Source organism: Dysidea avara, chromosome 2 (genome assembly GCF_963678975.1).
Source record: "Dysidea avara chromosome 2, odDysAvar1.4, whole genome shotgun sequence".
Classification (NCBI taxonomy): Eukaryota; Metazoa; Porifera; class Demospongiae; order Dictyoceratida; family Dysideidae; genus Dysidea; species Dysidea avara.
In genome coordinates, this window is record NC_089273.1 from 37330280 (window position 1) to 37356457 (window position 26178).

Here is a 26178-nt window from a genome sequence, read left to right on the forward strand (position 1 = left end):
AGTAAGCATACTCTGTTCAGTGTAGTGCAGGATGGTGGCAAAGTCATGGACAATGAGGTAGTGTCAGTTGTGTTAGAGCTCACAGGATTTGTTGGTGGGAGATTACAGATCTGTGGCTGTGTATTATTAGCTGGTGGAATGGGATAACTTGAGACTGCACCAGTGTGGTGTTGTCCAACGTGTGTAGGTTGTGAGGAGTGTCCAGTAGGTGGCTTAGCATGTTGGCCAGTGGGTTGTGGCTCATAACTGTATAGGCTCGTGTGATACTTACGCCTACAATTGTGACATCTGTGCTTGGAATTACAGTAGGAGACCTTATGATGGATGACCCAAGCAATTGAAGCAGAGCTTTTCTTGACGAACTACAGATGAGCGTTGCTTTGGGTCCTTGATAACATCACACACAGAAGGGGAGTGTGGGCCTTTGCAGAATGGACACTGCGGTTTACCTCTGGCTCCACCTATAGACTTGTTAGTAGCTGCAGCATGAAACAGTGCAGTCGGTGGCAAGGTAGAATTATGAGCATCTGTCTGTGACGATGATCCTGCCTCAAGAATGTAAATTTCAGTGAGGATGGCTTCTTGCAGTCCATCAATTTTCCACTCTTGTCTCCCATGTGCCCTGGCTAGGTTCTGTTTGATCTTGGGTGGAATTTTCCCAAGAATGATAGTGACAAGCAAGCTGCTGTAAGTGTCTTGTGATTTTCCAAGTGAAGCCAGGCTACGGATGTGCCCTCCAATAGTGTCATGAAACTCATGTAGGCTGGCGAGTGTACCACTAGGACTATGGACATCGATTAAAGCTTGCATGTGAGCCTCTATCTGTTTATGTGGTTGACCAAAATGTTCCTTTAACAGGTCAATGGAGTGTTGGTAATTAGCATTAGTCAGTTGGAAGCCTGCAATAACACGAGCTGCTTCTCCTTGTAGTTGGCTTCTAAGATAACTCAACTTCTGTACTCCAGTTAAGGAGGTGTTATTGTGCACAGATGCTTCAAAGGTATCCCAGAATGACTGCCACAGAATGGGATTGCTACTGAATTGTGGTAATTCTAACTTAGGTAGACGGGTAACAGTGCTTGCATGATCTGCCTGACGCTCGGTGGCAGGTGGGGGAGGTGCACGTGGAGAGGTTGTTGTGTCTCTTGCAGTGATAGAACTTAGGCGGTGGGTTATCTTGGCTTTTGCTCTTGACATCGCAGCATTGGTCTCTTCAGCTCGCAGTATTTCAGCTTCGATGGCCTCGTCTTCTTCGGTAGCTTCAAGTATCTTAGCGTCTAATGGGGTTATAAGTTCGTGCTTACATATAAGCTGATCATGGAGATCCCTCAGAGTGGCTGTATTATCTTCGCTGAGGGGTTGTGGGTTCGCTAACACTTCGTCGACGCTCGCCAATATCTTCTTAAGGTGTGTTCTGTATCCTCTCCGTGAACATTGGGCTCGCTTAATGTCCACCATAATCTGTCTTCTTCAGCTCACAGCACCAAAATGAGGTGGAGGTTATGATAACATAGTGGACTGTACCTGGTCACAGCACCAAAATGAGTTGGAGGTTATGATAATATAGTGGACTGTACCTGGTCACAGCACCAAAATGCTGTGGAACGTTCCTATCCTGGCCAGGTCCGACTCGGGATTGGCGGAGTGGAGGGGTATTCGAACCACGTACAATCTGAACACCTTGTGTTGTACCCACAATCGAAAGTATATAACATACATGTGCAGTACAGACATGCGCACAATATAATTACTAAATAATTAGAGTTCTAAATAGGGAAGTTACTGTTCAGTCGTCACGACAAGCACAACATGTATATAACACATGCAAAAAGGGTTGAACAGCACAGGTTGGCTCAGACGCATTTTGGCAAGACCTTTTGAAGTTGCATCAAAACATAGGAAGCAATCCATTTCCATCCCCATTCTAAATAAGAAGGAACTTCTTGTTAAGTAAATTCAATGCTTATCCATGTCCCCATATACAGGTATGATATATCACTTGATAAACTGCATCCATTGTAGCAAACAATTTATGTAAATTAATGTACGTGTGTACTGATCTATCATTTTTGAAATGATACTGCCCTATCAGTGGTATTTAAAGGCTTATTTGTATTGTTTAATAATCCACTAAATTAAATTATATTTGGGTGGTACCCATCCTGCAATGATTCAGAGTGCCTTACTCTACATCTCCACCAAATTCCATACTTTTATCACAAAGTGAACGTTCCTCTTTATTTTTTAGGCTTAACCGCAGCACTATAGTGTATTCAGCTTCAGCAGCTGCAGTACCACTGGAGGGTTGGTGTCAAAGGTTCTGGTATGTACTTGGGTAATTTGTTTATGTTTTGTAGTAACCACAAAGATAAACAGTGATGGTTTAGGCCCTAGCCCACTTGTCTGACTAACAACTTTGATTGAGATAAGTGTACAATTTCACAGAATTGGCTTTACTAGCTCTACTTTAATGGAGTGTGTACAAGTATAATTGTAGAGACCTACAGCTTAACTATCGGTAAAACAGGGTAAAAATATATCAGATATCGGTTTTCCTTAAAAAGTGGGAATCGGTACAACTCTAGTGAAAAGTTTAGCGCTGTACTTCAATCCATTGGTAAGTTACAACGGTTAACGTAAGCGCCTGTACTTTATTTTCCCTATACTTGCTGTACAAATCAAATTTTCCGTTGTTGCTACTTTGAAGGGCAGTAACTCCCAAAGTTATTGGCAAATGAAGCTGAAACTTTGCCAGTGGGTACACTTGGCTAAGTAGATCATAAATATTTAATAAACAGGAATTTGAAAAAAATGTAATGTCCTGTTTTCACAGATCCAGTCACAATTGCTAAACCATTTGTAAGCTATAGAACAAATTACATTTCATGGGAGGCCATATAAGCGAACTGTACAGAGCACCCTTAAAATTTTACCATCATGTTCGTCATGAATAGAGTAATCAACTATTCAGTACTATTGTCCTCTTATCACCTTTCTTTACTGCACAAAAAGGTCAAATTCATAAAGAAAAATTGACAACTTGTTTTGACATGATGTAAACAAATGCTAATGACTTGTGTATCCTTGGGTCTATTGTAACAGAACAGAGATATTGCAACTTCTCTTGAGTAGGCAAATAAGATGACGTTATTCATGGATTTTTCAAATATTTCACTCATTGCTTACACTGTAAATTTAGGATTCAGTGATTGTGTCAGGTTTTCACAGATCCAGTTACATATAGTTTCAATTATTATACGTCAATTTGACCACAAGTTTGTGTGACATGTTACAAACAGGAATTGTGTTAATTAACCATCAAATATACTACACCAAGAGTATATAATAGAATCCAAGAGTATCAAATGGGTGTATTACCCTGTGATTAATGATTGCATGAAGGAACACGTATATTTCAGTAATTGTTTTATATTGCCAATAAGGATTGCCGTATTTAGCCCAATTCCACAACTAAGGGAAATGACTAATGTTAAAGTTCTGGCACTGCCAAGTGGATCCCTTAAGGTGCGGCAAAACGCTCATTTGTGCAACTGTTGTTTTAGTAAGCTGGAGTTATCTTGGGTCCTTACTACACTTCCTTGTACAATAACTGTTCAACACTTGGTTGAATAACATGGTAAACTGGCCTACAAAGACCTGTGGCCATGTACACATTTCATATTTCCATTTTGCGTAAACGAACAATTACTGAAATATCCATATTATTTTAGGCAATCATTAATCACGGGCAGATATACTGTTCAACACTCTTGGTTTCTATTATGTACTTTTGACTACACACATACTAACCCTAAGATCACCAGTGACATCCACACCACTGTAGTGGAGTTGTTGTAGGGTAGTGAAATCTCCCTCCTCAGCTGCTGTCCATATCTTATCCTTCTCCTCCTACAACAACACATCATCATAGTAACACAGTACAGTGACACATCACCATAGAAACACAATACATAGTACAGTGACACATCACCATAGTAACACAGTACATAGTTACAGTGACACATCACCAAAGTAACACAGTACATAGTTACAGCAAAATATTTTCAAGATGGTGCTGAACCGATTTAGGCAGCCACACAATTTAATTGTACTTCAAATTTATAGAGGTGTAAAATAAAGGAGTGATATTTTGTTTGCTAAACTAGACCATCTCAGGCTATCAGAACAATTGTTTAGGTCTAAATGAAATTGAACACTAGCAAATCATTTGGGACATCCTTACAAAGCCTATTAAGTATGTTGGTTAAACAATTTTGTTGTGCTGGACTTAATCAGTTCTCCTCCACCTTAAACAATAATCAATTTGTTTGTTTGAGTGCTGATTTGAAGCCATAATTTAACAACACAATAACACTACATCAGTTTCTTATTACTGAAGGATATATATAATAAACATTACACATTAACAAGCTGCACAAGAGATAAAGGACAATGAAGAATAACTAAAAATTTGTTGAATTACAATGACCAACAATACAACTGTAGTAGTTTCTATTGGTAAAGTGTTTTAGATAGTATAATAGATATGTGGTGGAATGAAGCAAACAGCATTTGAATTATTTAAACAAACACCTCACTTCTCACCACAACAAACTTCTCACAACAACAATACTTCAAGTTTTGACCAGTTGGACGTGACTAAAAGTTAATGCAGAATGGACTGGTAACTGACTGAAATGTTTATGTGTCATAAAGCCTCACTGTATAACTGCTAGAAAGAATTTAAAACATAACAATGGCCTGAAACAAACCTCTGAACACAATCTTGGAGCATATGTGATGACCTGACATTAAGCTCCAGTATTTTAAAACACCAGTAACAGCCTGTGATAGTGAAACTGTTTTTGTTAGTGTTGTAAACAAGTTTTTAAAAATGATAAAAATGACATGGATTGTATCTGTAATAGTCAGCACCTTGCCCGGCCAGATTTAAGATTAGGTACTGGGAAGTCAGCTCAGCTGAGTTTGCCCAGGGGGTGAAAATCCCAAATGGTACAATCAAATACATACATACATACAATTTGAATACAGCTAATAAACACAACTGGTCCTGCCACTACAAAGTCTACTTATCTTTACCTGTCACCTCTAAACTGAAGAGTGGGTACCAAATTAATTTCAGCAATTAACCAGAACAAAACCCAACCAACACTACATCTTAACAGACACTAAGTTTGTGTTTTGTTTTGTTTGTTTACATATCAAACAAACAATGTGTTTTTAATTGAACACAAAAAGAAGTAAATTTTAGACTATGTTTAAGCAGGTGGCTTACTGTCATACATCAAACTCATGTTCAAAGGTTTGTTTCAGGCCATTGATGTGTTTTATATTCTTTCTAGCAGCTAATACCAGCTATACAGTGAGTTGTTATGGTAAATAAACATTTTCAAGAAAATTCCTTTCGGTCCATTTGTGAGTGTTTTCCAGTCATTCTTCATTTTAGCCATGTCCTGTAGACTAAACATTGCTCTCTTTGAGTTACAAGTTTTAGTGAATCAAATCAGCAGGCCTCAAATTATTGGGTAAACAGTACCACCTATAACAACCATGGTCCCAGTATAACCTAAATAACTCATCAATGATGTATTTAATACACTTTGTTACCTGAACTATTTTAATAAAACCACAAAAACCACAAGAGACCATACAATAACAGCTTGTGTGGCCTAGTGTGAAACATGTGAAAGCCATCTTTCAATTAACACTAAACAGTACCTACCATTCAAAAGACCTCTCTTTTCTCTACTCAGGCATCTAAAAGGTTTCACAGTAACACACATAACTCCTGCGCTGTGAAGCAATTGAACTTGGCTTGCTTCGGGCTGTTTCTTCTTCACCACACGAAAATAAAAACAAATCCACCATCTTGTTGCTATGTGTAATGACGTAATACTGTATATCAATCGACTTGTCATTACATGACTAGTCTTTTAATCTTTATTCCAATGGTGTACCACCAAAGAGACTAACGTTAAGGTTGATTTTTCACAGATATGAAACCAGTACACTTGTCTTATACTTCTTGTGTGTATTCCAAGTGGTGTTGGTTTCATTGATTGCTTTTCTTGGCTTCACATGATACACCACTTGAAATTCCCAGAGGAGGTTGGACGCGCTATAAGCGTTACTTAAATATACTGCTCTTAATTGCATTCTTTTCTTTGGTATTTCACGTGACCCTCAATAGTTGCAATACTAAACTGAAAAACTATGGAGTTCACTGGGGTTCGTTAGATATTCAGATAGTTCTTCACATAGGCTTCAAGGCTATGTACTTTTTTTTCTCAAGGCACTTGAGATTCAGGGAGAAATTAATGAATTGTGATTTAACTAAATTGTGATTTTGTGATTTAAATTGTAACAAATTGTAACAGGAAGGCTTCATGACAGGACCACATTGTATTTAATCAGCTGCCAAGTCACTGGCTACTACAAATACAGTCTGTGTTATGTTGTTTGTTTAAAGGGATAATGTGCTGTTTACATGCTGTATTATGTTGTGATGTATGGAAGTCACACAAAGCTTGTCCAAGACCAGCAGTTGTATTGTGTATCTTGTCAAGTTCATGTCACAGGTGGTAAAGTACAAGCATCACATGATTTTATTGGGCCCTAAAATAATCAAATGTTATAAACAGCACATTGCCCTTTTAAAACTTGTTTACAACACTAACCACACAGGCGCTCACACTGGTAGACTAGTGCTTTGTACTTATCCCAGGGTTTAATGGCGGATTGCTTGTTCAGAGGTTGTAAGCCTATTCTTACATGTTATATTCTTTGTAGCAGCAATATGATGAGTTTCTATGACAAAAATACATTTCAGGTAACATCTTTCCAGTCCATTTGCTAGTCTGTTTTCCCAGTCCGTTTTGTGTTTCAATCATATTCCATAGAAATCCCACTAACACCCTAGTAAGTTATTCATATACAAACTGACCAAAAATTGTTCATTGAGTTGTAAAATGTGTAACTGAACTGACCTCTATATTAAAGGTGAAGAGGAAACGAAGGATGAACCTGATCCTGATACTAATGTTTGCCTGTTAAAAATTAAGTCTTTCTCTATCAAAATAAGCTTCTGGTGAGTTTGAGGTGAGTGTCCACCTGGTTGATCTTTATCGAGATGTTAGCTTCACTTGCTACAATCCTAGCTCACTTGGTACTATCATACAAGTATTGTATATTTTACTGGTCATGTAGTGCTGGCACAATATCCAGTGAGATAAGACGACACAAGTGACTATCTCACCCTCAACACTACCACTATTTTAGCACACAACAATTGTGTAATAATTTTGATACATTGTTTGGTGTTGTAAAGCAATAATAAATACCTTATTGCCTTGAATTATGGCCGGTCTCGTATAAACGCCTGGTCTAGTTTAGTCACCCGGGTTGATAACAACGTGACCACCATGAATGCCAGTGTGTAGTATTCATAGCTTTAATATACATCATTTAATATCAACTGAAACCTTTGTTGTGTCAACAGAAACCTTTTATAGCAAATAACCTCAGATTTAATGCTAGTTTGGACAAGCAATAGGTGTTTTAGAGAAATAAACACCTGGGCCATAATTTGAGGCAATATGGTAACCACAAATTAAAAATCAGCACAAAAGCTGCCAAGGTCAGTAAGAGTGATGACAATTATATGAAAACATCAATTATACACTTGTAGTTCAACTAGTAACATTTGCAGTATGGTGTATGGGAACATCAAAGGCTGATAGTACTAGTATATAGTTTATACACCTCTTAACTAAGGACACCTCTTTATAAAGGACACCTGTCCAGGTCCCAAATCAACAGTACTAGTAGTTTATACACCTCTTAACTAAGGACACCTCCTTATAAAGGACACCTGTCTAGTGTTAGCAGGAGTGTTCTCACACGCAAGCTGGATGCAACAATCAGTATTAAAGTTTAGCAACACAACACAACAACTACAATGTAGAAGTACAAGCCAAACAGAACCTAAACTACAAAGAACAATAGAACAAAAGATGTGGCCTATTACACAGATTAAAATTCCTATACAAAACCACGGTAGCTAAGAATCAAGGTGTGAATAACTAATACAACAATGAATAGTTTAAAGCTAATACATACATTAAGTCTAAGTGTGTGCATGTGTATGCATACAGTTCAATACTCCTCCTCACTTGACTTAATGCAGTTCAAGTATTCCAGCTTTCTCTCTCAGCTTACAATGCTGCTCACGTGTCAGACCTTTAGTCATCATATCAGCGGTCATGTCTGTAGTTGAACAATAATCTAATTTGATAGTTCCATTTGCTACTTGTTCACGAACAAAATGATGACGAATGTCTATATGCTTTGCTCGTTCATGAAATTGGGGATTCTTAGCCATTGCTATAGCAGATTGATTATCTTCAAATAGTAAAGTTGGACCTTCAGAAGAGCATCCTAACTCTTTTTCTAGTTGTCGCAGCCATAAACACTCTTGGGCAGCTCCAGATAATGCCACATACTCAGCTTTGGCTGTGGACAGTGCTACACACTTCTGCTTTTTACTGCTCCAGGAGATTGGTCCACCACTAAACATAAAAATGTAGCCAGAAGTTGACTTTCTGTCTGATGTGTCACCAGCCCAGTCTGCATCACTGTACCCAATACATTTGTCTGAACCATCTTGTTTGTAAAGTATACCAATATTGATAGTACTTTTTAGATATCTTAAGACTCGTTTCAGGGCTGTCCAGTGGTCCTTCTGAGGATTTGAGTTAAACCGAGCTAAGCTGTTCACAGCAAATGCTATGTCTGGTCTTGTACTCACTGCCAAATACATGAGACTTCCAACGGCTGACTGGTATTCAGCCTGGTTAACTGGCTCAGTTTGACTGGTTGCAGGTTGAAGTTTCAAACTGACATCTGCCGGAGTGCTTGTTGGCTTGGAGTCTTGCATTCCAAGTCTCTTTAGCAGATTCTCAATATAGGCAGGTTGTCCAATCCATATGGATCCAGCTTCTTCATTTTGCTCAATTTTCATACCAAGGAAGTACTTGAGTTCACCAAGGTCCTTAATGTCAAACTTACTAGACAGTTTTTCTTTGACTTTTTTGAGCTATTTCTCATTCTTGGCAGCAAGAATTATGTCATCAACATAGACCCCAATGAACATCGTATCTTTTCCGTTTTTCTGAAAATAAATACACGGATCAGTTGCAGTTTGAGTAAATTGCATCTCCTTCAGGTAAGTATCAAGAGTGGAGTTCCAGCAGCGGGGTGACTGCTTCAATCCGTAAATGCTTTTGTTAAGCTTGCATACAAACTCCTCCTTTCCTTGACACTCAAAACCTTTTGGCTGCTGCATGTATACTTCATCTTCAAGAGTTCCATTTAAGAATGCAGTAGTCACATCAACTTGGTGAAGAGACAAGCCATGTTTTACTGACAAAGCCATTAGGAGCCGAAGAGATTCTTGTCTTATTACTGGGCAGAAAGTCTCATCAAAATCTGTTCCATACTGTTGTGTGAACCCTTGTGCAACCAGCCTTGCTTTGTACCTCTGCACAGATCCATCTGCTCCAGTTTTTACTTTGTAAACCAATTTGCTCCCAACTGTCCTTTTTCCTTCAGGCAACTTCACCAAGTCCCAGACATTGTTTTCTCTCAATGATGTCATCTCTGTTTCCATAGCAGATTCCCATTTTTTCTTGTCTGGCCTTGTAGTAGCTTCCTTGTAGGATACTGGCGATTGAGGTACCTCACATACATTGCTACTTTCTTGGCCATAGTAGTCGGGCTGCTTTCTAATTCTGGTAGACCTTCGAGGTTCTGGAGGACTTGATTCCTTGATTTGCTCAGGTTGAGCAGCATCACCAGCCATTTCCATCTCAGGAACTTCAATTTCAGAAAATTCAACAATCAAGTGATAATTACTCTTGGCAGTAGTTTGTGTATTTTGACCATGCTCTTTGACCTGTTCATTAAACTGTACATCATGGCTATGAAATATCTTCCCTTGTGTGGCATCATACAGTCTGTAGCCTTTGGTTAGATTTCCATATCCCACCACAATACACTTACGTGTCTTCGAATCAAACTTAGCCCTCTCATCTCGGGGAACATGTGCATATGCATCACTGCCAAACACTCTTAGGTGGTTCACCTTTGGCCTTTTGCCATGCCACACTTCAAAAGGCGTCTTTTTCAAAGCTTTGACTGGTGATCTGTGGGCTGCCGTTGAAATAGCTTCACCCCAGAACCTTTTAGGCAGCTTTGAATCTAAAAGCATTGATCGAGCCATTTCAACTAAAGTACGGTTTAAACGCTCAGCGATACCATTTTGTTGAGGCGTTTTGGGCACTGTCAATTCGTGCCCTATACCTTCTGCCTTGAGATAATTCTCAAACTGAGATGAGGTGTACTCCCCCCCGGTTGTCTGTTCTGAAGGTTCTTATGTTCTTCTTAGTAGCCTTTTCTACAAGTGCTTTCCATTCTACAAAACACTGAAAGACCTGGTCTTTTGTTTTGATTATGTACACCCAGGATTACCTCGACTTATCATCAGTGAATGTTAGAAAATACTGAGCTCCTCCTATTGATTTTTCACTTATTTTTCCACAAACGTCTGAGTGGACTAGCCCAAGCAGATCTTCTGTCTGCCTTTCATTACTTTCAAAGGGGTTTCGGTGCTGCTTTCCACCGATACAGCTCTCACAAAAGCCAAGATCACCTGACAAATTGTAATCAAACCTTTCAACTAAATTACCACCTGCAAGACTTTTAAGGCTTTGCTCACCAACATGGCCATACCTTCTGTGCCACAACATTTCATTGTCACATTTAGTTGCATTTGCACTTTCCCCTATTCTAGAGTGGTCTATGTAATACAGGTTTCCATGCTTTGTGGCAACAGCAATAACGTTCTTCTCCTGATTAAAAATTTTGCACCCCTTTTTGTCAAAATTAGTGGTTTTCCCGGCCTCAGACGCTTTTGACACACTCAAGAGACTATATGACAGTTTAGGAACATACAAAACATTTTCTAGCTTACACTTTTGTGTGCTTCCATCAGGTAGAATCATAGCTAGTTTCACTGTGCCCTCTGCCGGCCCTTCCAGTGGGCTTCCATCACCCAGCGTCACTTGCTGTGGGGTCTCCAGGTGTCTCATATCAACAAACAGATTCCTGTCATTACACATATGGCAGGTTGCACCTGAGTCTACTATCCAAGTTCCACTAGAAGTAGCAGCAAGTGCATGAATAGTTACAAATGCCTCATCGTCACTGCCTGAACTTTCCTTTTTCTTTGCTACACTGGCCTGTTTCTTTTGAGCAGCTAGATACTTTCTACAATCTTTCTTAAAATGGCCAGGTTTGTGGCAGTAATGGCACGAAAATGGTTTCTTGAACCCCTTATTCTGGCCTGCAGTAAAGGCTTTACTGCTATCTTCCAAAGGTGTTGGTACCTTTTCTTTGAGCTTTGATTCTTGGTGCAGCAACCTCTCAGTAAAAATTTCCCATTTTGGGATATTCTCTGATTGTGCCTCAAGTGCAGTTACTAACACATTGTATGACTCTGGTAAACTAGCCAGTAAGTGTACTACTCTGTCTTCCTCGGATACTACATCACCGATTACAGCAAGACCCTCAAATATCTCACTCATCGTCTTAATGAGCTCATTGACCTGCCCACCTTCCTTTAGCTTTAAAGCGTAGAGCTTTCGTCGAAGCTGCAGTTTGTTTGACCAAGTTTTAGGTTGGAACTGCTCCTCTAGCTTTTTCCACACAGCTTTTGGATCTTCCGGGTCCCCCAGTAGATATAACAACGACGGGTCTACAGCAAGCACAATTATCGCGAGGGTGCGATCTCTCCGTGCAAAAAACTTTGTTCGGCCTTCTGCATTGTATCCGCCTGGCGCTACCTCAGTTCCACTGACTATACCCCAAAGACCGTCCTTCATTAACGCCATCCGGCATTGTACTTTCCACGTTGGATAATTCTTTCCGTTCAGTGGTATTAGGACAGTTTTAATTTCAGCCATTAGGCTTCAGTTCCGTCAGTCCAGCTGAGTTCGCCTTGATTCTTGTCGACGATTACCTGTTAGCAGGAAAGTTATCACTAAATTGTCACTTAGCACGGCACTGGGCCCATAACCTGTTAGCAGGAGTGTTCTCACGCGCAAGCTGGATGCCGCTACTTAGCCAGGAAGACTGTGAAGAGTAATACAACAATCAGTATTAAAGTTTAGCAACACAACACAACAACTACAATGTAGAAGTACAAGCCAAAAAGAACCTAAACTACAAAGAACAATAGAACAAAAGATGTGACCTATTACACAGATTAAAATTCCTATACAAAACCACGGTAGCTAAGAATCAAGGTGTGAATAACTAATACAACAATGAATAGTTTAAAGCTAATACATACATTAAGTCTAAGTGTGTGCATGTGTATGCATACAGTTCAATATCTAGGTCCCAAATCAACAGTACTAGTAGTTTATACACCTCTTTATAAAGGACACCTGTCTAGGTCCCTAATCAACAGTACTAGTAATTTATACACCTCTTAACTAAGGACACCTCCTTATAAAGGACACCTGTCTAGGTCCCAAATAAACAGTACTAGAAGTTTATACACCTCTTAACTAAGGACACCTCTTTATAAAGGACACCTGTATAGGTCCCAAATCAACAGTACAAGTAGTTTATACACCTCTTAACTAAGGACACCTCTTTATAAAGGACACCTGTCTAGGTCCCAAATCAACAGTACTAGTAGTTTATACACCTCTTAACTAAGGACACCTCTTTTATAATGGACACTTGTCTAGGTCCCAAATCAACAGTACTAGTAGTTTATACACCTCTTAACTAAGGATACCTCTTTATAAAGGACACCAGTCTAGGTCTCAAATCAACAGTACTAGTAGTTTATACACCTCTTAACTAAGGACACCTCCTTATAAAGGACACCTGTCTAGGTCCAAAATCAACAGTACTAGTAGTTTATACACCTCTTAACTAAGGACACCTCTTTATAAAGGACACCTGTCTAGGTCCCTTAGGTGTCAACATTGAGCTATTTTAAACACATGTTCCTAGTGTTTAAAATAGCTTAATGTAAATGCTCCTCTTAGAGAACTCACACAACATAAATTAAACGCAACACTAGTCCAAATGCTTCACTATCAATAAGTATACTATGGTACAAACCTCCATCAAACTACAATACAACGTCCTCCTCCTCAATGGTGCCCCTTCTACATGCTACCATCACAACAATCATAGAATTGAAAGCTCTTTTACAGAGAAGCCTTGTAGTGTATCAGTTGTAGTGTTAAAACCAAAAACTTGTACAGTAAAATGAATACTACTGGCGCCTGCATAATTAGCAGAAATACATGGAAATATTTCAAACTAAATTCCATCACTTTCCATCTAGTTTATGTTAACACTTGTTAAACAACCAGTAAAATATAATTTGCAGGAAGAATATTATGTCACAAATCTGTTTATCAGGTGGTAGTGTGTTTAGCCTGTATCCTACATGTGTTGCTGTAGTCATCTTCTTGTTAGTCTTGTTAAGAAGCCATATTAAGGGATTACTTGAATACCATATATGTGACCGGATTTGACAAAACCCGGCTTCGACGCACAAACTAATATTTTGCGTAAAAAGCAAAACAAAAAAAAATCGCAATTTTAAAAAACTTATTTTAATACACCAATGCATTGATACTTATTAAACGCATCTTGCTCTGAAGTTTCAACTTATTTAAACATACATAGAGCGAGTTATAACAGAATAAGCTGTACCTTACACTGAAGAACACGGATGGCGAACAAATCGATCGGTTTGTCTTCTCGGCGGGAAGATAGGCCATGGCTGCTAGAAGCATCGCTTCTATTCTTCACACACTCACCAGCGAAGAATACGTTCGCTCAGAGAACAGTGACAGCAATGAAATGGAGGCACTTATTGCTGAATATTTCACCGGAAATGACGAAGTGACGGATAATGATGAAACAGAAAGTAAAGCGGAAACACTAGAGAGAGGTGTAAATTATTGTAATTTTCCTAGGTGATGAAAGCAATTCTGATGAAGAGGTGGAGAGACTTAAACAGATGCCACCTTCATACAATGAAGCAGTTTACAATGACGATGAAAATGCATTCTCCGACAGAGGTAAAACATAGTTAAGATTGACACAAAAAAATTAATTAAAATTCAAGTAAATAAGTAATGGAAAAACTGATTAGTGTATAATAGTCTGTGTATACTAATAGAATTGTTTGAAGATGATGACAGCCTTGTGCCATTGGTGGTGAATCAAGTACTTGCTGAAACCACAGCTGTGGTAACTCCACCTGGACCACCTCATAATGAAGAAACTCCATCACTTGTAGCCATCGATCGTGAGCCATCCATACCTAGCAACATTACAGAATCACGTGACATAGCAAAATGTAGGAAGTATGTTGAACGTACTTATAAGTGCGACTTGGTAGAACCTGATGGCAGTCCTTGCAGCACTTTGTTCCCTATTGAGCACTACATACAAACACGTGCACAAGCAAACTTTTAAACTCACGATGAGCTCGACTTAGTCCTCTTGGGGCAAATCGAGTCAGCAGTCTTACTAACACCAACAGTCATTGATGGTCGCCACAGTAATACAACAGAAAGGAGTAGAGTAACAATGAAATACAAACACCATGGTATGACAATTTGACGGAAAACTTTCCTCTTCCTACATGCAGTTGGTAAAGATTGGCACCAAAACCTTAAGCAGCACTACATTAAGAATGGACTAGAGACACATGTTCACAAAAACACCAAACGGGCACCAAAGCATTCATTCCCATATTCAACAAAGAAGTACATGGTGAAATTTTTACAAAACTATGCTGAGGAAAACGCCTTGTTACTTCCAGGAAGGATTCCAGGGTATAAAAGAGATGATATAAAACTCCTTCCATCAAGTCGCAGTAAACGGGTATGGGTAAAGTCTACACAAATGTTATTTATGTCAATAACAGTGGAACCATGGAAACGGTTACCTTTGAACCAAAAAAATTGGCGATAGGCAGGTGGCTTGTCTAGACAGATTGATAGGGTATAAAATTCTCTCTTGGGATTTGAAATTTGAAATTTACACAGGTGGTCTTTCTATACAGGTGACCACCAAAGCTGGTTCCACTGTACATAACTGCTCACCCGTTTATTTTGAACATCACAGACCATCTGGGAGTTTTATCAGGAGTCATGTAGATCAGCTGGAATGCGGGTAGTGGCATATACCACATTTTGTGCGTACTGGCGGTCACTCCTTCCATTCATTGTTGTTGGTAAGCCAATGAGCGATTTGTGCTGGACCTGCCAACAGAATAACACCATGATCCTGAAGACTGTAAACAGACCTACCAGTGAAAAAAGCAATGTGAGTAAATCACAATGTTAGTCTTACAGTGACCTACTGTATACTTTGCACACACAATAGGTATTAAAAACAGCTGAAAACCACCTGACATTGGTTGCATTAGAAAGGACATTTTACAAGGAGATCTGCCAAAAAGCTCACACAAATTTAAAGGAATTTTATACTGTTGGAGATAACTTTCAGCCTCCACCATTTGGGACTGTCAGCAGGCCATTGCTACTATCAACAACAGTACACTATAGTTTTGATATGGCTCAGCAGGTACTGGTGTTAGGTATGAACAATGCTCACCATTCTCCAAACAGGTCCATTATCCTAGTGATCCTATGCAGCCCGGGCCAATTTATTTTCTCACTCCCCATAAATGCGCCATATTTGGTGTCTGCTGTGAGGCAATACCTAGACAAGTAAGTACATACCAGCATTATAAACAACAGTGATTAATTATGTCTCGTACCAGGTTAACTATCACATTGACGAGGCATTCAATGTTGGTAAGGGGTCCAATGCTATCATCTCGATGCTTCACCATTACCTTGAGACACATAGTTTTGGTGAGACCCACCTACATTTGCATGCTGATAATTGTTGCGGCCAGAACAAGAATCGGTACATGATGGCATGTTTACTGTGGACAGTGATGATAGGGTTACATGTGGAAATAACCATATCATTCTTGCTTGTAGGTCACACAAAATTCTCACCTGATTGTTGCTAAGGCCTTTTCAAATGACTGTTTAAAAGGACGAAGGTAAGCACCTTGGAGGAGATAGCTGGAGTTGTGCACCGGTCAGCCACAGTCAATCACCCTCAGCTAGTTGGCAGTTATGATGGCACCTCTTCCGTATTGTTCTACAACTGGACTAGCTTCTTTGATACCAAGACGACGGCACTGAAGGGCATCACTAAATTCCATCATTTTAGATTTTCAGCACAACATTATGGATCAGTTTTTGTAAAAACCTCCAGCAACACTGTTGAGAAAGAAATCAATCTTCTGAGTGACAAAACTTGGAAGCCATCACAATACCAGTTGCCAGCAGTGATCGACCCACCAGGACTTTCGCTTGAACGGCAGTGGTACCTCTACAAAAAAATAAGAGAGTTTTGCTCAGAGGAAGCACGAGACCTGGTGTGTCCTCAGCCAAGTACTCCCTTAAAATAGCTTGTAACACTTATGTATTATTTACCTTTCACTGTATTCCTGTAATAGACAGTAGTCACCCATTGTATCGCATTAAGATAAACACCTGTAAAAAAACAGCGATGTAACTTCACAATCACGTTGCAGGAAAGACACAATGAAGTAACATCTATATAAAGCTCGTCGTCCAAAACAGGCTTCATTAATAAACTCATAATCCTAACCTTTAAGGACATCAAGGTGAAGCGCCCTTACTTGTAGTGTGTTCATACACTTCTTGATAGAACGATTCATTCATCACTTCGCCCAAAATTGCATTCTTTCTACCTCACGTGTTACAAAATCACGTGTTGCTGAGCTCTGTATAATTACGGTTTTCATCGGAGTCATGAATGGCGATTTGTCGAAGCGGCTGTCAACGATTTGTCAACTTCACGTATGTGGAAAAGCCTGAAAGTAAGTTTTTATTATTGTACACAATGTATGACGGCTTGTATTGAAGCAATGCATTATCGTACGGTTTTCAAACTTGAACCATAGTTGCATTACGTTATGTAGGCCTGATTTATTCAATAAAACTTTTTTTTTTAAAATGTGCATCGAAGCCGGGTTTTGTCAAATCCAGTCACATATGTACAAATTTTCAACAAATATAATTTTTGCTGATTTCGAGGATGCTTGTACGTATGCATTGCAAAAGTTAAAATTGTTAAATTAAAGCACCTCCATGCCTGTGTACAGAAACTACAGCACAAGGGATGTGTTGAGATGTTAATGCAGTGTGAGGCGAAGTCAAGTGTTGTGTCCGTGTGCTGTGTTTTTCATACACACAAGCATAGGCAGTGCTTTAAGTGTTATGTTATACTTCCTGGTCGTGTGGCTTGGAGTGATTTTCTCTGGTACTCAAACTGCTGCAATTTTCGATGATCAGGATATCACTGGGTTACAATCCTTCAATCAATTCTCCACATAAATGTCCAGTAGTGTATTTTCAGGTGTAGGTGACCTCCCTTGTTTTATTACCTTTTATTTCTATGATCCCTAATCACACTTAAAATTCTTATTTTTCTTTATACTTGTTTCTTTACATTATATTTCAGAAGGCTCAGTCTCGTGTATCAATAATGTTAGGCCTGGTTCCTAGAGTTACAGCTAGTTAGTCATTAAGATGTTAGAATATAGAGCATGTGTGCTGCTGCACATACATAAGGCATCAATATAAAAAACTGCCACATTTTCACACCTTTGGCCTTTTTTTCTTGCTTGATACTTTTAGTCATTTTCGTGTATCTACTCTATTGATATTACTGTTGTGATGTCTGGATACAACTTGGAGACACTTGCTACTATGCAGCAGGCACTTGCTTAAATGGAAAAAATGTCTGACAGCCATCTGTGCATACGTGGAGCACCTGCTCCCCAGGAGATCAGGTAGTACAGCTCCCTGATGGTAATCGGGCTGGCACGTTATGCAAAACACTGTTTTAATGCCAGAAATTCATTCTCCCGGTGGTAATGACGAAGGCAACATTGCCACACGTCTGACTTGGGAAGAACAAGTGGTGCTTGAGGATAATGTCAACAAAGTCAGCTCTGCAGCAAAACACCCAAAGGCGAGAGACTTTGTTTAACCAGGGTGGAGGAAAGTACAGAAGGATTTTAGCATTCACACTGATGGATATAACGAAGACCGCTAGGACCTTCGAAGCAAGTTTACCAGTCTGGAAACACCCTCACCAGTCCACCCAGTCTAGACAAAGTGAAGGCTGCTGAATACTCAAAGAGCATTAAATCTGCAGACCACTCCCACTCGGCACTATTTCTGGATGCGGTTGGCCTCCTAGCGCGTTTGTTGGACAACACTAACAAGGAACATCCAATTGTTGTTGAAGATGTGGAGGCTGCAGTAAAGGCTGCACTGACCTCTAGGAAATACCTCTTCCCAGTGCAATAATGAACGGAGAAAGTTTATTTTAGAAGGGCCTTGTGTCATTTGGGCAGGACTCGAATCATATAATTGTTCACTTCACACATCAGGGTTTTGTGAAGCTACAGTCAGCACAGCTGTCATTAAATGTGGCTGAGCCACTTCTTGAATAATTAGCAGGCACTAACATCAGACAAATGGGTGATCGAGGCTATACAGGGGGTTTTAAATCCCATTTCTTAATCCACCAGTACGGGAGCCAAACCATCCTACATCCTCAGAGGAGCAAAGTCTCTTAATATGCGAGGAAGTGAACACCGTTCTAGAGAAGGGAGTTGTGATCAAGGTGCTCAACCCTTTCTCTCAGAAGAGTTTATCAACTGTCGTCAGATGAGACCTGTAATCAATCTCAAGAGGTTGAACAAGTGGGTGGAACCCCAACAGTTTAAAATGGAGGGCTTGAGGACTCTCAAAGAGCTATTGAGGATGAACGATGGTGAAGGTGGACCTCGATGATGCCTACTAGTTTCATAGTTCCAATTAATGTGAACCACCAACCCATGCCACGTTTTCAAGTGGGACTGGAACATTATCGGTTCACATGCCTGCCCTTCGGCAAGTGGGACTGGAACATTATCGGTTCACATACCTGCCCTTCGGCTTGTCCTGTGCACCTTGGGTAGTTATGAAAGTAGTGGCCATTTACCTTCATAGCATATCGACAACATTTTATTGATGGCGGAATCTGCAGAGTAGGTGACTCTTCACCTGGAAACACTGCAGTATCTTTAACAGGTCTAGGCTTTATTATCAATGTGAGTAATTCAGTAACCATCCCCTCCCTCACCATACTATTACCCTTGCCACCCACAACACACCAACACTGGGTTGTGCTCCACTTAGGCATGTATAAGTGGAGAGTGGGGGCTTAGCAACAACTAATGATAAAAGAGAAATAATAAATTTAAGACTACCCAGCCCAAAACAGCCTCAGGAAAAACCTGGCAGGTATTTATTTTTATTTTTTGCCTACCAGGAAAAACCAAAAATTTGCTCCACTCTCGTATACGTGTATGCACCAACAAATCAGTTTAAAATTCCAGCATGTCTCTAGTCCATTATCATCAGCAAATCTATCTATAGATAGTCAAGGAAGAAATATATTAAAAATCTTTACATTTTAACACCATCACACTAGGGAGGGTGGTTGGGTACCCCTTAACACATGATGTAGAATGAATAATCTCACTCTTAAAATTTGCAGTACAGTTGGTCAGATTGTCCTCATAGTGGTCAAAGTAATAGTCACCAAGTGATTATCCTTACAGAACCCTACCATAAGTGTGATGTCAATGTTAAAGGTGCCCAAAAGATACATTTTGACCGAATATCGTAGAGATCAATTATTCTGTTATGTAGTAATATAAATGTGACCTAATTTTAGAAAACTGTCAATATATGCACAGTAGTACTTTTGTAATAAAACACATTCAAAAACAATGGGTAAAAAAAATGCAAGATTCAGGAAAAAAATTATGCAAGTTTTTATCGCCTTGTTGGTTGGTGAATTGACACTCCAGTGGATATATTTTATTTTTTAATTTAATAATGCTTTACAACACAAGTGCTGAAGGTCTGCAGGGCACCTGGTCCTACAGCCTGCTCAAAGACTTTAGCTACTTAAGGTGTGTTTGAAAAGTTGGAGAAACGAGAAAAAAATCCATGACTGGACCTAGGTAGCCTCGAACCTGCAGCCACCTGATTTACGCTCGAACGCTTACAGGAGTTTACCAGTTGGTCAGGATGTTTTCTCCTTGTTATTTTCATGTAATTATATCCATAGGAATTCTAGAGAGTAACTCATTATCTCTAAGTACCCCAAGTAGAACCAAATGGACACTAGCCCAGGCATCATCATGTTCCCCTATTCATAGGGAGTTCAAAAATCCTTGTTTCATGTTCCTACACAGGTGGGTTTCTGAGTACAGACATTTGTTTATGTTTCAGTGATGAAAGTATTTACGATGATTTTTCTTCAATGAATTCGCCTTCCTACTGGATCGCAGAAAAATATCTTTGGCAAAAGCTATACCTTGGTGGATGCACAAATTCATGGCAAATACAATTAGCAAAGACTCAACTCCGTACACCGTTGTATCAGTAAGTTATGATGGTTTTTGTAAGCGCCTATAGATTATTTTCTCGATGTCTTCTGTACATATTGATTTATTCGCTCATCTGGCTATCTACTGCTGTATTTCCCTCACTGCTTATCTTATGAAGCTGAAACTTAGCCAATCCATTCCTGTGTCCCTGTAGAAAACAAAGAACCAATAAAACGAATTTTGATAAATGTGCATATATTAACAGTTTTTTTTAAATTAGGTCACAAATGATAACTGTAATAACTGGCTGGTTATTTGGTTTACCTAGTAAAGTTTCACTACTTTTTATTTCTTTAATCACTAATCAAACTTAATTTTCTCTGTATGTACTTGTTTGTTTAACCTTGTTATGACTGGTGATCCCACACATCCCACATTAGAAGAAGATGGCACCAGGCTTATTGTTTTGTTTTTTTGTTGTTTTTTTCTAGCCATGCGGTAGTAGATATTAATTTCTGAAATAGCAAAGTGACCCTTATACTTCATTTTTAGTTATGCTCAGCACTTTACACAGTATTAAAACAAAGAACACTATGAGAAGGACCTCTACAATCTATCCAGAGTTACAAACTTGGGGAAGTCATCACACCAATGCTACCGCAAATCAATGCCTCGCACTGTCAGCAAAGGTTAATAGGACACAAAGGGGGATGCAAGTAAGTTCCATGAAGCAGGCACTGTATGCACTGAAAGGTACCTGTCAGGTTGAAGCTACATCAAACAGTGATACAAACCTAGGTTGTAGCCTTTACATTTATCATGTCTGAAAGCATCAATCACACAGTCGATTAGTAGAAATATTTGCTGAACATTAAAAATATTTTATCAACCTGTTGGAAACATTTTAAGTCGTACTGAAGGCTTGGTTGTATCTAACCCATTTTGCCAATGTGCCATGAAAATATTGCGAGCTGTCAATGTTTTGCTTTTTTTTTGTGAGAAGATGCAAATCTTCATGATTCCTAATATACAGTGTGCAAGTACACCAAACAAAATTGGAATTTTCAACTAGAGTAGGGACCATAGCACATCGATAAAAAGTACTGAAACAAGCTGGAGTAGTGCACGATATTATATCACAGTAAAACAATGAGAAGTGTTATATTCCAAGATTCATAATGTGGTATAATGGGTTGATTATAGCAGACAACAAAGTATAATGGATGCTTCACTTTTCAGATGGTAATTGATAGCTGGGACGTGCAGCACCATTTCTTTCTATTAATGTGGTATGTATGGGTTCACTAGTCATAATAATTTAATTTTACAAAAAAAAGTTAACAAACAAGTACTCCAAGAACTGTTCGAAAAGCACCTCTGCAATCAAAATAGCCACTGTGAAAAATACAGACGATATCCATTACAACTAAAAGTTATCACGTGCTACTGCCAAATCAACACCTTTCATTGTCAGCAACAATGAATGGGATACAAAGAAGGATACCGGTAAGTACATGAAGAATGCATTGTACGTACTGTGGTATGCCAAAAGGCACGTGTCCAGCTGAAGTATTGTCAAACAGTGAAAAATTCAAGCCCATAGTCTAGCCGTTATTGAGTTACACTTGTCTGAAGACATTAGTTAGTTACTCAGTTACTAACTAGAAAATTCCTTTTAATATATATATATATATGTATGTATGTAATAGTTATACCATGGCTGCGAAGGATTTTGCTGATATATACGCCCAAAGCCCGAGGGCCGCAGGCCCAAGGGCTGCGGGTGTATATGTCAGCAAAATCCCAAGCAGCCATGGTACAAGTGATATATATCACTTGGGGCGCACTCACCTAATAGGTGAAAGAACTAATGAAAACTCATCCCATTTGTTTTATACAGTAGCATCTGAAGATCGATTGTGGTTTAATAGCATGGGCTAATAGCCATCAAAACGTTGTCCATTCATTAAAACGTCATTAATACGTTACTATGCTTCAACACGCAATGTTAGAAAACTTGCGATTGTGGGATGGAGTTTATATTGTTATCATTTTTGTACTAAGTTAAGCCAACTAACTTTGCTATTGGGACAGTAAGTAAGTTATTATATTAAGTTAAGTACTTAGAACTGTAAGTTACTAACCTATTTCAACGTAGCAGTAGTAGCTTTGCTGTTCTGTGGTCTGTTCAAGGGCTGATACGCGGTGGGTAGAAATACGCATCCACAATCGCCCAAACAATTATTTTGTGCCTTCATTATCCTTTAGTAACAACCAACTACTCTATCTTAGCCTATGTACTAAGCTTAGCAACCTCTACAAAACCGAGTCCCACAATACAAAGCTCTATGTCTCTCAATATAACGAGTCAAAGTGCATCGATTCTTTGAACTGGCTGGGTATAAAAGTCATTGGCAAACCGCTTTCCCATGATATTGCCCGGGCAATATCTTGATATTGCCCGGGCAATATGTGAGTTAAACACCGAGAGGCACCTTTGAACGCCCACGCTAAAGTGGTATATATATATTTTTTCAAATTTCATAGCAGTTTGTTGAAAGCATTTTGGTTCAATCTGAAGGCTTGTTTGGGCCTAACCAACATTGCTTCTTCATCAGGGAAAAGTGAGGCTGGTTTTTAGGTGATGTTTTTTTCATGGGCCACGCTCAAACCTTTATGGTCCCTGCTATACAGTATCATACTGTATGATGATATCACAATACAAGTCACAGTGATTACCATTGCATCAATGTTTATACCACAATACAAGTCACTATTACATCAGTGTTTACACTACAATGCAAGTCACAGTGGTTACTATTACATCATTGTTTATATCACAATACAAGTCACAGTGATTACTATTACAGGAGAGAGATGACAAGATGACAAGGAGGAGTTAGAGGAGGTAGTTAAACTACTACAAAAGGAGAATAAGATATTACGACATAAATAATTTCACCAGTGTGACACTAACAAATGTATTAATAGTGTACATGTGATCAGTGTGTTCATTGTGTAGATGATGTGTATATGTGTTGAGTAGTAGTGGATAATAATAATATTATGTGTATTATATAATCTTTATTGATTATTATAGAAATAAGATTGAGATGCTCTAATGGAGTAGTTACTTACTCTAATACAACAGTCAAAGAATAATATCTTTCTATAGAACTTGGTATGGGAGAAATCAAAGGAAAATGTGTACTTTAAATTTCATAACATACGCTTTAGGCAAACAGTGTTTTATTGCCCACAAAGCACACCACAAAGAGTGCTTTAATCATACATTATAGAACTTTGCGTGGGCTAGGTCAAAGCAAAAGGTGTACTTTAAAGTTCATAAAGTACAATCTCAGCTGGCCAATGGTGCTTCAGCAACCACAAAGAGTGCTTTATTGAACGAATAATGCACTGTGTGGGCAAAAAAGCACAGTTGCACACGTGCTCTAGTGCAAGCTAATTAATAGCCTGCACTAGAATTGCACAAAAAAATGAATTTAGAAAAATCTCAAATACACTTACATTTACAAAGCAGTTATTTTTCATACCTAACGTTGTTTTTACAGCAGCATTCGCTTCCATACCCATTTGTCGATCTTGTCATAGCGCCTATCCATATAAATATAAATGCATGTACGAAGACAGACTAGCACTCTAAAGACCATTATTATGGTGTTAAATATGTGATCTAGAAATCTAATTCAGAGTCATAGAGATTAATCTAGCATGTCCCAACCTAATCTTGTAGGCAGAGTCCTTGAAACTCTCAACACTTTTTATCCTCCATCCCTAATGGCACTCCCTTCCACCCACACATCTCTATGGAAAACAAGCTAGAACAATAGAAAAAGGGAAAAAGGAAGAATTTACCTACAGAAAAGAACCTACAGAAGCTCAGGGAATGTTAGTGAATTGGTAAAAGCGCCTGCACCTTATACTAAAAGGCATAAGATTGTGGGTTTAGCCTGCTAAGCTAAGTTGCATGGCACGTACAAGCTAATCTCTACAATTATATAAATCTGTATCGGACTTTAGAGCATGTGTACAACACTATATGGTCATTGGCATGCTGTGGATTGCTGGTTTAGTCCTTTGCACATATGCTTATAAATGGATAAGCGCTATGACAAGATCGACGCCTGGGGTTAGGTATGAAAAATAACTGTTAATATAAATTTAAAAGTGCTTTTTGAAAATGTCCGTGCCCGCGCCCGACTATTTGCCTATTCCAACTACTCTGTACTCGAGGTTGTAGTCGTTAATGTCATGACGGTGTATCTTGCGGAGAGATTGTGCTCGATCGGCGCCATAGTCCAATGAGCCATACTATGCACAATGATAGTTATGGACCACAAAACTATCATCGACCCATTGAAATGGATGACCCACTGACCTGGATTTGACCCGGATTAATTAAAGCTGAAGGGTTCTGCACACTTTGGCGTATTATGGGGGTAACTTGCCTTTGTTAATAAAGGGAAGGTTTTACGTGGATGTTTTCTTTGTTTATAAAGGGAAGATTTTATGCCAATGTCTCCTTTGTGTACTTAATGGAAAGATTTTATGCAGAGTAAGTGACGTAAAACCCGATGCATGCAATTGCATAGTATGTGCTTACTAAAGGGAAAATTTTATGCAAAATTGTCATTTAGCACATAACTGACTTGAATAGTGAAATTCTACTTGATTACTCACTGAGATCACATGACCCAGCTCATCAAGGCCTCACAGTAATTTATTTTTAAAAGAAATAATGCCACAAAGGGTGTAGTAGTGGTTTGGCATCGCAATTTGATACGGGCCACTTGTCAGGAACACTAATATCAGCACTTTGTGTACCAATGCTGTTACTTTAAAACATTGATATTAAACAAACATATCACGATCACAATAATTTAGTATCTAGTATTTGTGAACACTCAATCATTAACTCTAGACAGCAGTCAAATGCTGAAAGGACATGATAATTTCAGCTAGCTGTAATAAAATTTAATTATAACTTGAAACAGCTGGAGAGTACAAGCAAATAGAAATAGGCTTTAGAATAGATATCATCCTTTTACTGAATGTGCACACTTTTAAGCAACATCAATATTGTTCTCATGTCAAAATCTGGTCAAATCGAGGGTATATGGAGGCATACGAAGTGCACCTTTATATATTTTTTTGTAACTAAATTACATAGCAGCTAGCTAGCATCCCTCAGTAAAAATACATCCATGAAACACTACTTACAGAAATACTGCATAATAGTAATACATTCTTACTTGTTGTAAAGTGATTCTCCAGCCAGTTGATCTCCTAATCCCGCAATCCTCAAAGCTTCCTTTCGTGCGGTGTGCATTAATTAGAACACATGGTGTTTATTGTGCAAGCATTAAATCTAATTTATATATCATCTACCCCTTCTACTGCATATGTCTACCAAGGAAGTAAATGGTGATCAGTTGATATGAAAAGCAGTGAGGAAGAAGCCTGGATTGTAGTGAGTCTAGTGTATATACAGAGCAAGTAGCTACCAACTAGCAGTAACATTTTAATACATTTAC

The 26178-nt window shown here is 38.9% G+C and overlaps 2 long non-coding RNA genes across 6 annotated transcripts; one reads left to right on the top strand and one right to left on the bottom strand.

Moving 5' to 3' along the window:
* Positions 1 to 14192: 14192 nt before the first annotated feature.
* LOC136247241 (uncharacterized) lies at positions 14193 to 17076 on the bottom strand. Of its 5 annotated transcripts, none has more exons than XR_010697222.1 (9): positions 16847 to 17074; positions 16638 to 16697; positions 16478 to 16533; positions 16152 to 16421; positions 15905 to 16075; positions 15739 to 15846; positions 14599 to 15427; positions 14496 to 14548; positions 14193 to 14437 (listed from the first exon to the last, which is right to left on the bottom strand). It is a non-coding gene; the product is annotated as an uncharacterized lncRNA (long non-coding RNA). The 5 variants fall into 5 exon arrangements; XR_010697221.1 differs by having other exon boundaries at positions 16816 to 17073; XR_010697223.1 differs by having other exon boundaries at positions 14194 to 14437; positions 14599 to 14646; positions 15225 to 15427; positions 16152 to 16533; positions 16816 to 17051.
* LOC136247242 (uncharacterized) lies at positions 16859 to 23710 on the top strand. Its single transcript, XR_010697224.1, has 2 exons — positions 16859 to 17047; positions 23494 to 23710. It is a non-coding gene; the product is annotated as an uncharacterized lncRNA (long non-coding RNA).
* The last annotated feature ends 2468 nt before the right edge of the window (positions 23711 to 26178 follow it).